The sequence below is a fragment of the Polistes dominula genome, unplaced genomic scaffold (genome assembly GCF_049000335.1).
Source record: "Polistes dominula isolate Pdom_NZ unplaced genomic scaffold, Pdom_raw_medaka contig_15, whole genome shotgun sequence".
NCBI lineage: Eukaryota > Metazoa > Arthropoda > Insecta > Hymenoptera > Vespidae > Polistes > Polistes dominula.
In genome coordinates this window covers 5,550,197-5,565,200 of record NW_028300915.1, presented here as the reverse complement: position 1 = coordinate 5,565,200, position 15,004 = coordinate 5,550,197, and the positions used below count along the sequence as shown (strand labels likewise).

Here is a 15,004-nt window from a genome sequence, read left to right as displayed (position 1 = left end):
AAAAAGAAAAACAGAAAAAAGACGATCGATTACATAAAACTTTCCTAATTTAATTACATTTCTATTTGAAAGTTTCGGCAATTTTTTTATACATTAATCTACTAATTTTGTATAAATTACTATCAGAATATTTAATAACTAGTTATTAAATTTCTGATATACTAAGCTCTGATATTCTCTTAGTAAACACTCGTCATTATAAGACTTTCACAAAAACTTATCGTATCGTTAATAGAAAAAGAAAATTAAATTTTCGAGTACAAACAATGACTATGTGAGAAAGATTTATGATAAAACAAGCTTCCTAATTGCTATTAGTATTACATCGCGTATGTTAATTTTATTTCTTTTAATTATTAATAATAATTTTTGTCGAAAAATGTCATCTCCTAATATTCTTCTTGTAAAAAAAAAGAAAATTATTCTTCAATGTAAAGAAAAGGAAAAGAATAGGGAGAAAAAGAATAAGAAGAAGAACAGAGGAAAAAAAAGGTAAGAACTTCGTACACTTACGTTTTCTTTGTCTCAAGGTAATTTCCTCGCGAGTCAGTAAGAAAAGAAGATAAGATAAAATTAAAAAAACAAAAAAAAAATCAAATAAAACAGAAACATCCTCCCATTTTCTTTTGCTCCAACAAATTTTCCGAGATGCACGCGAACATCAGAGTCTCATGAATTCTTTTCTTTTTCCAAGAAATTGTTATTTTTTTTTTTTTTTTTAATATTTTCATTTTCATTAGAAAAAGAAAAGAGGACAAAAAAAAGATATTCCCATCGAATGAGAAATTGAAGAAAATTTTTGATGAAAATATTATAGAAATAACATCCAAGCAGAACACGTTTCGCACTTTTCATACTTATATATATGTTAGAGTTAAAGCGTAAAATAACTAGCTATTGTATGACATAACTAAACATACCAGTTAAAATATGAGAGAAAACAGAGTAACATGCTTCCATTTATATACGTATATATATATTATACCTACTTCATTTAAGATTATATATATTGTATATATATACTGCATGTTATATATACTTCAACACATATAATATTTATAATTTAAATATTAAACACACACACATACTATTCATAAAACATAAGCAGACATAATGGTAAATTTGATAATGACAATCGTTTAAAAAATTTAATTACTTTATAATTTTACGTAATCAAAAAAAAAGCAAATACAAAACTAGTATACAATTGTAAGATATATTAGGTATTTAATTTTAATTTAATAATTTAATATATTTAATTTAATTAAATTAAACATTATATATATATATATATATATATATATATATATATATATATATATATATATATATTTATACCCATTTATTAACAATTCTCATTTATTTCAAATACCTGTGAAACACACAGAGAGAACCTTCGTAAATTCGATGATAATTATCTGTCTGTTCATCGCGAAAGTAAGTAAAGTAGTCTCCGTAATGGAACAACCCGCGCATATGTGTCGGAACAACGTGTGGAGACTGTTTAATTTCCTGGCACTCCAACCCCGAAAGCTTCGCGTTGTGCTTTTTCGAGTTTTGGACGTGTAGAGAAAAACACAACCAAAAAAAGAGGGAAAGAGAGTGAGGGTAAAAGAGAACGAGAATAAAAGAGAGAAAGAAAAAAAGGGTCGAAAATGCGTAGAATCATTGCGACGAAAACAGAAAACCACTACACACATTTATTAGAATTTTTGAATTTCATAAAACTACTATAATGGTATGTTGGCCAATGACTCTTCTTTCTCTCTCTCTCTTTCTCTCTCTCTCTCTCTGTCTCCTTTTTTCCTCTCATGCTCTCAGTTTCATTCTTTCTCTGTCTTTTTCGTCAACACGCGACATGATAAACGAGCAAACGCGTAACGTTGAAAACCTTGTTGCGTGACCGTCCTCGAGAAATGACATTGGCGGTGAGAAAAAGAAAGAAGAAAATAAATTGAAAAAAAAAAGGGAAAACGAAAACCGGAGAGAAAAAGAAATAGAAAGAGAAAGAGAAAGAGATGAGAAGAGCAAGAGATGCTGGCGAAATTTTAAGAGGAATAAAGTCGAAAGAAATGGCACCCGCTGTTTCCGTGTTCAGCCGTGCTTTTCGCGTATCCGAGCTTTTAAGCTACGAAGTGCTTCATGGAGAAACAGAAAGAGAAAGAGAAAAATAGAGAAAGATAGAAAAAGAATTATAAAAGAAAAAAGAAAAGAAATATATAATATATAATATATACGTTTATATACTCATAATTTAATGAAAGAATATACTCATTATTTAATGAAAGAATAAATGGCACAAAGAAAAAGATCCGAACACCTGCTAAACTATGTCAAAACAATGTCGCTATCAAATACTTGCGATAACAGGGACCAACCCTGATCATCTTTAAAAACCTAAAACTTTAAGAAGTAATTCTCTTATTCTTTTACTATATCTTTACACCGTGAATGATAAAAAGAATATTCTTTCTCTTAAGTAAAATATCTCTCTTAACTGTGTATGCTTCAACGTACAAACCAGACGAGATGAAATAATAATTGATATATGAATGTAATTAATGAAAAAGTACCTACATGAAAATTTGTGTGCTTGAAAAAGAGTTACATATATACTTTTAAAAAAAAATTCGACAAAAATTAACTCAAACGACGATTTTAATAAAGATCTTTAAATGTGATGGAAAATATGAAACATTTTTCATCACGTTTATGTGGCAGGTACACTAATGAGACGTTAACCAAACCTTACCATAAATTGCTGTAAAACTAAATTTAAACCAACTTGTTCTTCGTGAATTATTTAAATAAAAAATATTATTTCTTTAAAGGTACGCTAAAGTTTTTTTCAAATTATTTCTAGTAAAAAATATATTTCAAAAATTCCGTTCACATCGGCGTGATTTATTTTAAAATGTTTTTCTACATTAATCGTAAACCAAATACTAATCTTAAATTTACAGAAACTAGCTATTTTATTATATCATTGAAAGATAAATATATACAAATAAATACATAAAGGATATTTTATTGAAAAACAAGAGGATCTAATCTAAACGTATATATGTTTTAAATAAATATTTATCTGGAGGATATTGATAAAAATAAAAAATATGATATAACGACACAAATAAAATAATGTGAAACGTTTTCAAATGTAACAAAGAAAACGAAAAAAATAAGAGAAAAAAAAACAAGAAAAAATAGGAAAAAGAGAACAGAAAATGGAAGAAAAAAGAAAATGCGAATCGTTGGATGTTATGAATGAGAAAGTTCGCTTCATTTAACTCCTTCTGGTCCGTTATTGTCATTTTACGAAAAAGTAAATAACGTGCTGAACGTGCGAATCGTATCTCGCGTTTCGTACTTATGCGAAAACAGCATTTATGACGACGGCTCGATTGTATTATAAATAATGTAAAAATGGTTGCCACGGTCATAACTTTTCATCTGATAAATATGTTCGTAGCTTTATTTGGAATATATAACGACGTGAGATAAAAGGAATGAATAGGAGGGAAAATTTGAGCAAAAATTTATCCGAATATATGTAACACGATATGAATAGGGAAAAATATAAACGATTCAGAAAGATCATATCGATATTCGAACTCGTATGATCCTAAAATTCAATTTAATAATTCAACAAAAATTTACAATTTTATTCTTCATCTTTATTTCATTTATTTCTTTTATATATATATATATATTTCATATCACGAAAAAAAATACTATTCCTGCGATAGGTTTTATACGTTGAGAATTATCGTAGAAAATACTACGATAATTTGAAGATAATTATTTCTAAAATCTTTTAACGATAAATCTTGAAAGCTTTCTTTTATTTCTCGATCAATTTTGTATAATTATTATTATCCATATTTGTACCGTAGATGGAATAAAATATCATATTTTAATAGCTAACACTTTAAAAACATTTTTTTCCTTTTTTATATTGATCTATTTGACATAATAATTATGACGAATAAATAAATTATAAATTCAATAAAATATTACTTTTTTTTTCATTAATTCCGCTTAACATAATTGTTACAATACATCGTGAACCACATAAAAAATAATCAAATAATATTGATAAATCAAATGAGAGCTAATTTGCTCGATAAAATAAATGTTATTATTGATACGAGAGGTGAATAATGAAATTAGAAAAAGAAATAAAAAATCAACCTTAACGAATAGTTTGAAATAAGAAAGTCAGTTCGTAGGAGAAAGGTAACGGAAAGGTTAGCATCTAATTAAAATTCGCGAAACGTTTCGATATGGCTGACCACTGCGACGCGTTCTGAACGTGACCCTTACTGTAACGCCCCCGAAAACCCTCTTCACGAATGATAATAGAACGTTTGTGAGGTAGTTCATGACACACGAGCGGTACCATTTTGTTCCAAAATTCGCAAGCGTGCAAGACATCCGCTTGCACATGGAAAATTGCATATTAAACATCCTTTTAAACTTCCGTTAACCTGCGTTCTCGAATGATTTTAATGACATTTCATTTTTCATTACAATTCAATTTTAATTAATATTTATTTTTCTTATTGATATATAAATTACATTCTACCTAATAATAAACGAGATATAAATAAATAAATAATAATAATAATAATATAATAATAATAATAATAATAATAATAATAATAATAATAATAATAATAATAATAATAAAAATAATAGAAGAGAAATAAAAAAGTCATGAGGAATAGTATCCTGTTCATTTACAATTTTGTTTACAGAAATAAAATATTTCTAAATGAATGTTATTATCTCTATATATAAAATTTCTTCTTTAAAAAAAATAAAAAACAATTAATTGATATCAATAACTATACTCGTTCGTTTTACTTTGATACAAAAATGATTCGTATCAGCATAATGGTAATATTTTATAATCATGAAATGATAAAATCAGAAAAGATCGAATTACAAAAGGAATACTATTATTATATTTTCGATTGCCACTAGAAATTGATATTTCTAATTTAACTTTTATATTATTTATATTTACGAAGAAATATCGTTCATCGATAAAAAAAAAAATACTTATCGCTATTATCCTAATTAGCATCTTGTTTGATTTCTCAACATCAATACGAAAACTTCTTAATTAGATTTTAACAAACAGACATGTCAAGGTAAATTCTTGCTTTTAATTCTCATAATTACACTTGGAAATATCTAATCTGTAGAAAAGAAAATAGAAAGAGAAAGAGAAAGAGAAAGAAAAAACAAAATGTAGAAAAATAAATAGCTTTATTTAACAAATCTACGAAGAAGAGTCACAAGAGAAGAATTGTTTCGAAAAATATGTCACATATTAAATACATATATATATATACACAAAGTAGAGATATGTACATACCATCTACCTACAAAGAGATCTACATACATACTACCGATTACAGGATTTCAAAAGATTGTCTAAAGATTACGCCCGAAGGTATCGTTTTGAAGTCGCGTTGCTCGTTGAAGGATCAAATAAAATATCATAAAAAAAAGTATATAACCCGACCACCATTTCTTCTTTTTTTTTCCTCCAACTGGGATCGCGAAAATAAAGAGAGCTTTGTGCATGCTCCTGTAACAATTTTTTTTTTTATTATTCTCTATCTCCCAGAAAAAAAAGCAAAATATTAGGAAAAAAATATTCATACATGTACAGAGTATGCAAAAAGAGTATCAATAAAGATATACACTATCGACAATATGCATACAGTAACCCCCCCCCCATCGATTATCTTTTATCCATTAACTTTTCATGATTTTTTTCGCAATCGGTTAAAGTTACTAATAATAATAACGACGACGAAGACGACGAAAAGGACGACGACGATACAGATAATCTGATAAATTTCATGATCGGTATATCGATTTTCAAGCTTTTATTCGATTACAAAATTTCCCCCCCTCTCTTTCTTTGCCCCTTTTTCACCCATTCTCCGACCTATCTCTCTCTTTTTATTCATTGTTCACTTTTATTTTATATTCCCTCGTTTATATTTTTGCTTTATTGTGTTCCAAATATTGGTATATATTATCACTAAGAAAATTAAATTCGTCGTTCATATAATATTTACAAATTTTGTATTACAATTATTTTCATTTGATTATTTATAAAATCCGTACAATTCTATAAATGTTAAATAAAAAAATGTAAACGAACGAAAATAACACGTTAATCAGATTATTTTCACGCATATACGTATGCATATAATTTTCCTTATTTTATATCGAAAACGTCGACAAATTATAATCGTTGTTTTAATTTTTTTTTTTTTTTAATATCAAGTTTTAAAGATCACAGTTTAATGAATTTGGTGAATTTGAATTACGGATAGATTTAACAGATTTCAACATTTAATTTGTAATTAGTATTAATTAAAATGTTTGATTACACGAATACCAATTTCTCATCAACTTTCTGTTATTAGATCTCTAGATCTTATAATTATTAATTTGTAATTATTATCGAAATGCTTGAAAAGCGTGTGTGTCGTTATAATTATTAATCTAATTAATTTAGAAGGTTACATGTGAATTTTACAAATACCTCAATTTCCTTATTTAAACTTTCATTCAAGTATTAACTTTATTTGTCGATTACATATGTTTCGTTGTATTCGACTTTTAATGCATTCAGTTTGAAAATACACTATATGTATATGTTTGTGTGTGTGTGTATATATATGTAGAAATTCTTTCGTACTATATATATGTTCCAACAAATGCTGATTCATACGATTCGATATATTTCTTTATTCCCTTGTAAGTTTTTTATATGTGTATGAGTATTTGTGTGTGTATGCGAACGCTTGCGCACGTTATACGCAGATATTCTAATTAATACTAATTGCTAAAATGTACGTATTGCAGAACTTTCATTAAATCACATGTCACTTGTTTACTTTTTAACAGGAGAAATAAAAAAATGAAAAGGAATTATTAAACATTGCGTCACGAGCAACGTCAATGCGAATTTTGTCCAAATTTTGCAAATTACTATCATTTATTTGTCGACGCAAGAATCCAATTAGGATAAATGTGATATAATCTATTTTCTCAGCGAGTCAATCAATATTTACTCGCAATTTGATTTGCATATCCAAACTTCTCAATACGCACATTCTCATTAAATTTAATCGATTGAAGTAGATAAACAAAAGATCATAGAAAAAATATACCAAGATCAATAAGTATCCAACTAAATAATGGATAATTTTACGTGTATATATATATATTTTAAAGTATATCGTATAACTCCTCAACCTATGTAAAAATACATACACAGATTATATGCATATAAACAAAAGGTATTTTGTCGATTTAAGCTAAAGACCACAGAGACATTGTCATATATGCATAATTTCTCCCATGTTACAAATAATACACATAAATATATCGATGGACGTAATATCGACAGATATTTCATAAAATCACAAAGCTTGAAATCGAGAATTTCGTAAATTATTCGTTACACATTTGCAAAGTTAATTTTTGAAGTCCGTCGGCTCATCAACAATTTAAAACGAACAATTTAACCCCTCTAATGGGAACTGAAGGTTTTCGAACCGTTTTGTAATTCAAACGAACGATAAGCTCAACAAATTAATTGATGAATATGCTCCAATGAGAATCACTACGATATCGAAGTTAATAATTGACAATATTTTCGAGTCTTTCCCCCTCCCCCCACGAATCTAAAGAGAAATATATATATATATATATATATATATATATATTAATACAATGAAATATGATATCTAAATAATTATTATAGAAAAATATAATTCGTACATTTTAAATTGATCGTAAATAATATTAAATGTTTGATCCAAATAAAATAAAATGAATTTATAAATGAGTATGAATGAAAATTTGCCAATAAGATAGCTAATAATATAATATAATAAAATAAGAAATAATAAACCAATTTTCTATGTTTCTATTTTTTAACAATAATCTAAAATAAATGATTTCATTTTATTCTAATTAAAGTTGAAGAAAATAATATATATAAAAAAAAAAATCAAAGATCACGATTTAAATATAAAACATTTTCCCTGGACAATGACACGATGTCAAATCCTTCAGATCGATGTTTATTTGAATAAAACTAGAAATACTTCGATATCATTTGCAGCACAAACCGCCATACCACTTTCACCCGACGATTTTCTCAAGGAAGAGAGTACACCGAACTAGTGAATGCGATAAAACGTTGGCCAAACCGGGATAGTCATCTTCTACAGAGAAGAAAGTGCATCGTGAGAGAAGAGAGTTGTAAGAAGTTCACGAGATTTGTCGTTAACTGCTAGCAATCCTCTTCCTCTCTCACTTTCTCTCTCCCTTTTTCTCTCTCTCTCTCTCTATCTCTCTCTTTTCTTTAACCCTTTCCTCTTTCCTTTCTCTTCATCTCTTTATTCTTACCACGCCAGAAACCGGAAAGTTCTCGAAGTGCACGAACGATGAAGTTCATCACCTTCTCTTTCTCTCTTTCTGTATCTTCAACGATTCAAACTTTTCAAGTCTAAAATCACTTTGTGCTATCTTCTCTGTTCGTTCTACTAACGAAAATCGTGTTTGTCCTCCGTAGTTAACGAAATGTTTTGGTTCCTACGTTCATCCCTATCCCCATCAACAACGTAAAAATCTTTGCTAAACATTTCTTTTTTAGTATCCCCTCCCCCCTCCACCTCTCATATTCCATTATCCGAGTAACATTTTGAGTAAATGCTTTTTCTTGATGTTTAGGATGTCTTGCTGTGCGTTAACTGAAAAAACTTTCCCTAATGATCTTATATATCGTGGTTACAGGAAAATCTCATCTCATGAATATAAACCTTTCTCTTTGCTTTTTATGGTTTAACCTTGTATCATCTATCGTTTCTTTTATATAAGAGAAATTGATATTTTTTTGTATCTAACAATATATAAAAATCAATTGAATATCTTTTACGTAACTAAAAGTATAGTGTTTTATTGTAATTTTTGCAATTTCTTTGACCTCGAATCTTTTATTATATATATTTGTTATCTTTTTTTCTTTTATAACTTTTTTTAATTAATCCATAATCATCCCGTCGTCGTATCAGCCTATTATTTCTCTTAAACTTACATCATTTTTAATTTTGCCACAGTTTCTTGTTTAACATTCTAGATTCAATCTATTCATTTATAAAAAAAAAGTATTAATTTATTATCGAACAAAAGATAAGAATTATATTGCATACATGGAATCAATTGTAAATTTCTTTTTGGTTTTTCATTCATGTACAACTTCACTTCATAATTGTTATCTTTGATACCGAACAATATACTAATATTACTTATTGTTAGTACGGTTTATCTTTACATTTACAGATAAATTTGAAGAATTTCCAGATCACAGTATTTTCATGCAACCACGGTTCTTCCATCTATTTCCCATACTCTTTCTTTCTCAAATACTACTACGTGCTATTTCAAATCGTTCCAGAGGTTGCACGAGCACTTTCCCAGATTAGAATAAACCGATACTTCAGTTTCCTTTTATTCAAGACGCTTCGAAATTGCAAGAAGCCTTTCTTTAATAACATTGAAATCTTTCTGATCTCGAATAGAAGGATTCACTTTGTCTTCAAGAAATATCCTTTCATAGTTATCGAAAGATCTATAAATTTATGATTTATTTTCTCATCTTCATTATTTGTATTTCTTATTTTCTTTCGGAATAGATATTACGAAACGAGAAGAATGTTACGACTACGCAAGAATTTGGCGATCTTAGTTGGCTAAGATTCAAAGAAACGATGATCGACAATATATTTAGTATGTATTTAAGTAAATTACTATTTCTGTATTCTATTTAGAAAACTAGAGCAAATACATTCAAACTTTAACGCATTCTCACGCAAAAATCGAACGAACGTTTTTACGTACGTGTACATAACGTTTCTATTCAATTCAACGACGTTTTTCTTATCGATCGTAAAAAGAAAAAAAAAGAAAATTACTAGAAGAACAGGAAAATTTTTCGAGAAGGAAAATCGAAGATGACACGCGAAATGAAAAATTTGTATGCATTAGACATAGTCATAAGTTTCGTTTGCGTTATCGGATTTATTACCGTATTTTAATACAAATGTATCACAATGTACGTTATACAAGAAACATAATACGCTATACATATATCGTCTATTATTGTATACGAAACTGAAACCAACCGAACGATTTTCATAAGACTATGGCAATAGAAGGCATTGTAAATTCTATTGTAACTTGTTTCTATTATAAATCATCTTCCGTTTCGTAGATACAATACATTATATGTAATGCGTGGTTGAAACATATAAGGTATGCCTACAAATATTCTAACTTTACGTCTCCTTGATAAACGAATACAAAAATTGATATACGCAAATTTATATACGCGTTTCTAAATAAGAGAGTAAAAAAAAGAAACTAAATTTATTTATTGAATCATAGGGGACGGTAATCGGCAATCATCAATGAAATGATTGACGTTAAATATAATTACACGATATAACTTATTTGTTCTAAATAATATGTCGATATAATAAATAAAAAATAATAAGAAAAAAGATTCGCGTTTGAGCCACTGTCGTGTTGTAAGAATCAGCGTTGCTTTAAGCGTGTTAAAATTGAGGCACATTTTTGACAGAATTTTTTACACATTACAAAATAATAAGAAATTTCTTTTATTATAGAATAACACTTTTAATATCATAATCAACATTGTTTCACGTACGAAATGAAGAAAACATTAGATGTTTTATCGATCTTATGATATTTCATGCATCAACGAATAAATCTTGAAAAAAAATATTTCTCTTGGTTTTATTTTTGTTCTTATAAATTACGTATTATGCCTAAAATTTATCATCGAAAATGAATATATTTCCTAGTTGGATCATCATATAGCTAAAAAATCAATATATTATGTACTAAAAATATTGAAACGAAACACAATGCGCAAATATATCAATCCGTTAATACCTGAGAGAGAACGAATTGTTATCACAAACGATTCGTATTTAATTATTCCTTTATTTACGCAACTATAATAAAATAACACCCACATCGAGTAGACGTTATATAGCTAATTGCGAACTCGTAATAACGATCGTTAACAAGCTTCTAATGAAAAGAAATGAAATAGATAAATTTCATCATGATGTTTGTATACGTTTTGTACAATACGATATTAAAATAATAATAGTCCCTTCGAAATATCTTTTGGCCAATCATTGATATTCAATGTTTTCAATTAGATTCATTAATTAATAATTATATATAGCATATAAAATATACACACGAGCGCAATCACATTTACACACTATTTCAAAAATCGTGCAAATATTTGTAATTATTCGGAATTTATTCGTTTGTAATTAAAACATGTTACTTTTCCTTTTTTCTTTTTTACTTTGAAATCGAGCATGAAAATTCATATTTTTTAATCGGAGACAAATTTTGATTACTCTGAAATAAAAAAATAAAAAAATACCTGAAAGGGTCGTAAATCTGTTTCTCGGCCCAAAATTTATCGCTATCAAGTAATTTGTCTTCGTAGTCGTGTTACATTTTTGAGAAAGGTACAATTTCGAAATACGTTCATCCCTGGTTACACATACAAGTGACACTTGTATACAGTTTGCCACTTCGATCGTCGATACACGCCTCATCCGAAACTAAAAGCTTTTTAAAAAAGCACGCTAAAATAATACGCCTTTCATCCTTCGTTAAATGGACATTGCCTTTTCACACATCGTAGACACAAAATACCAACGAAATCCTAGCAAACTGTTCAAATAATTGCTCATAAAAGTAATACGAATTACGTGACGAAAAAACAAATAGAGGAAAAAAAAAGTAAAAATGTAAAACAAACGAGTCGAACAAATCGACGATGATTTGAAACAAAAAAAACTTTATTAAATATACCTTTCAAATATTACCTATAATCGAAAAACGTATAATTATAAAAGCAAACATATTTGTATTTTTTTACTTTCTCTCTCTCTCTCTTTTATAAAAGTTCGAATTACTTCTTTATAAATACTTTGTTACACCTATCCAATACTACCAATAAAGTCACATCTTTATATCATCAATCTATGGTTAGCAGAAGTTGTATCGAATATTAATAAAGTGAACGAGGAAAAGATAATACAATAAGAACGAAAATAAAAAAAAAATAAAAATCTATTGAAAAGTATATTTAATTTGTAAGATTATTAATTAGAATGAAATATCACAAGCATTATCCAAAAATATAAACGCTGATTTAAATCCAACTACCATCTTAACTAGTTCTTACATATGCAACGAACATTCTTGACTACCTTTTTGGTTAGCTAACTTACTAGTTTGTCTGACTAGCACGTGTATCTCTATTATATACGCGTTTACTATACCACCTATCTTTGTTGTACATATATATATTATTCGAACGAAGAAGGTAGAGAAGATGTTGAGTTCAGTCCGGAACGCGACGAAACCCGCGTTACGAAACTTTCCACGAATTACGTTCAACGTCCGCGTTCCTCTCGTAATTCCTGGACGAAGGGTTCGCCCGAGGATTCAACCTACCGAGTGCTTCTGATAAATTCATAGAACACGAAGAGCAAGCATTACACAATGTGTATAAAATTCTACCTTTGAATTCTCTAACAAAATTCGATGAAATAAAATTAAAATTCATTTAAATGATTTTAATAGTAGCTATTAAAATATTATCTAATTTATTTGTACTTTAATATTATTGTATTTAAAATTTAATTAAATACATATATATATAGTATTGATCATTTTGACTTGAAACAAAATACGAGATTATTATTTAAGAATTTATCACATTGTATATATATATATGAATATATATTTATAATATATATAAATATTATATTTATTTTCTCATATTATTTATAATAATTACATTATTTCAATAACACATATATGAATACAAATAAAAAAAATAATCATTAATATTTAACATCAAATATTTGTCCAATTACTTTTTGAAAAGAATACGAAGGAAAAAGATATGAAGAAATAGATATAATGAGTCGTCTCTCTCTCTTGAGAAAATAATAAATAAAAATATGAAAACATTTTCTTCATATATTCCTCTTTCATCGTCGTAGCACGGTAAACTAGACTTTCTTCCTATTTATCGTCACAGATTCTACCTACCTACCTACCTACATACCTATCTTCTACCTACCTATCTTCATGTAGCTTTACATCCATGCATACATACGCGTACTTCGAAACGTGACTGACACACTTTGTTGCTAGCTGAAACTTTCACTTTCGATATCAATTCTTTCACGTCTTTCTTCCTACTTTTTGACGTTGTTCCATTTTTACAAGCGGCACGCTCCCACGAACGCGCTTCACGTTTTTATACAATTCCTTTCTCCACCTTCCCCATTTCATGTTGTTGCCTTTTTTCTTGATTTCTTTTATTCTTGTTTTTTTTTTTTTCATGCAAAGACGTTCTTTTTCGAAAAAGAGAATTTTTTTTATTATCGTTGTTGTCGTCAATAACGTAATATTTTATTCTACATTTTTTTCACATTACAAACGATGCAAGAAAAGAAAAAAAAAGAAGAAGACAAAATTTGAAGTCTTATAAAATTATAAAGGATAAATCTTTCGAATATAGTACAAGTATGCATATCATCGATAGAGAAATAACAACGAATAGAGATAATCGAGCTTTTAACCGTTAAAACGTTAACTCGTGCGCCACTAAAATTATGTCGAGCGTCACTCGAATGACATCATCCAAGCACATGCAAATTACACGATTAACGTTACCCAACTATCCAATGGACCGGCCTCATTTGAACTAGCCACGTTTAAACGCAAGCCAACCCCACGATTCCAAGAATTTACGCAGTATTTACAATTACCACACGCTATCCAATTGTGATCTGATATTTATTACCCATAGGAAAATTCGTTTCTATGATAATTGTTACGACGATTGTCGATCGGTAAGATCTAATCGAGTTTCTACGAACGAAATACGAAATTTAATGATCTAACGAACGAAAGATCTTGCTAATCAAATTGTCTATATAAATTAATTATTATTATAATAAATGAAATTATTCTAATCATTGATGTATTTTCTGATCATTGTTAATAAGACATTTTTATTTTTTCCCCCCTATTGTTAGATTATATTCATCAGGATATATTATTGACATACAAATTATTTATAAAATATCAAATTTATTTTGTCATAATATAAATACTATGTTTTTTTTGTCATATACAAATATTATTATTATTATTAGTTGGCATTAACCCCTTGACCTATGCGATATATGACAATTTCGCGTGCCATAAGATACTTGAAAATCAGTCGCGCGCTGTGCCATTCAATTGTTCCGCTGCGTACCCGCTCGTTTAAAACACATATTCTTTACCGCGAGTCAGACTCGTGGTATTCGCTTATAGCACAAACTTTTTACCACGAGTAAGACTCGTGGTAATCGCTTATAGCACAAACTTTTTACCACGAGTCTGACTCGTGGTAATAGGTCAAGGGGTTAAGAACTCGAAAGTTCATTACCGCAAATACCAAATCCAATACAAATACTATACAAATACTATTAATACAAATAAAATGTAATCAAAATCAAAACAAAAAAATTCTATGATAAATATATATATATCATCAATAATTCCAAAAAATGAGAGAAAATCAATCGTTTTAATCATTGGATAGAACATCTCTATAAGGATAGAAAAAAAAAACAAGAAAAAACAAGAAAAATGAGTACAGATACTGTTTGTACAGAAAAGGGAAAAAAGAAGTAAGTCAACTCGAACTAGGATAAAAGAAGAAAGAAAAGAAGAAAAAGAAAGAGAAAAGATGGGGTTAACGAAAAGAAGCCGCGAGGCGAAAATTGTTCTCGCGAAAAGCTTCGAGAGAGAGAGAGAGAAACAGGAAAAAAAAGATTTCCTT

At 28.2% G+C, this 15,004-nt stretch overlaps 1 protein-coding gene across 13 annotated transcripts in view; it reads right to left on the bottom strand.

Annotated features, from left to right (window-relative positions):
- LOC107071056 (dipeptidyl peptidase 4 omega) overlaps positions 1 to 15,004 on the bottom strand; it is a 290,948-nt gene that overhangs the window by 226,357 nt on the left and 49,587 nt on the right. The window lies entirely within an intron of this gene.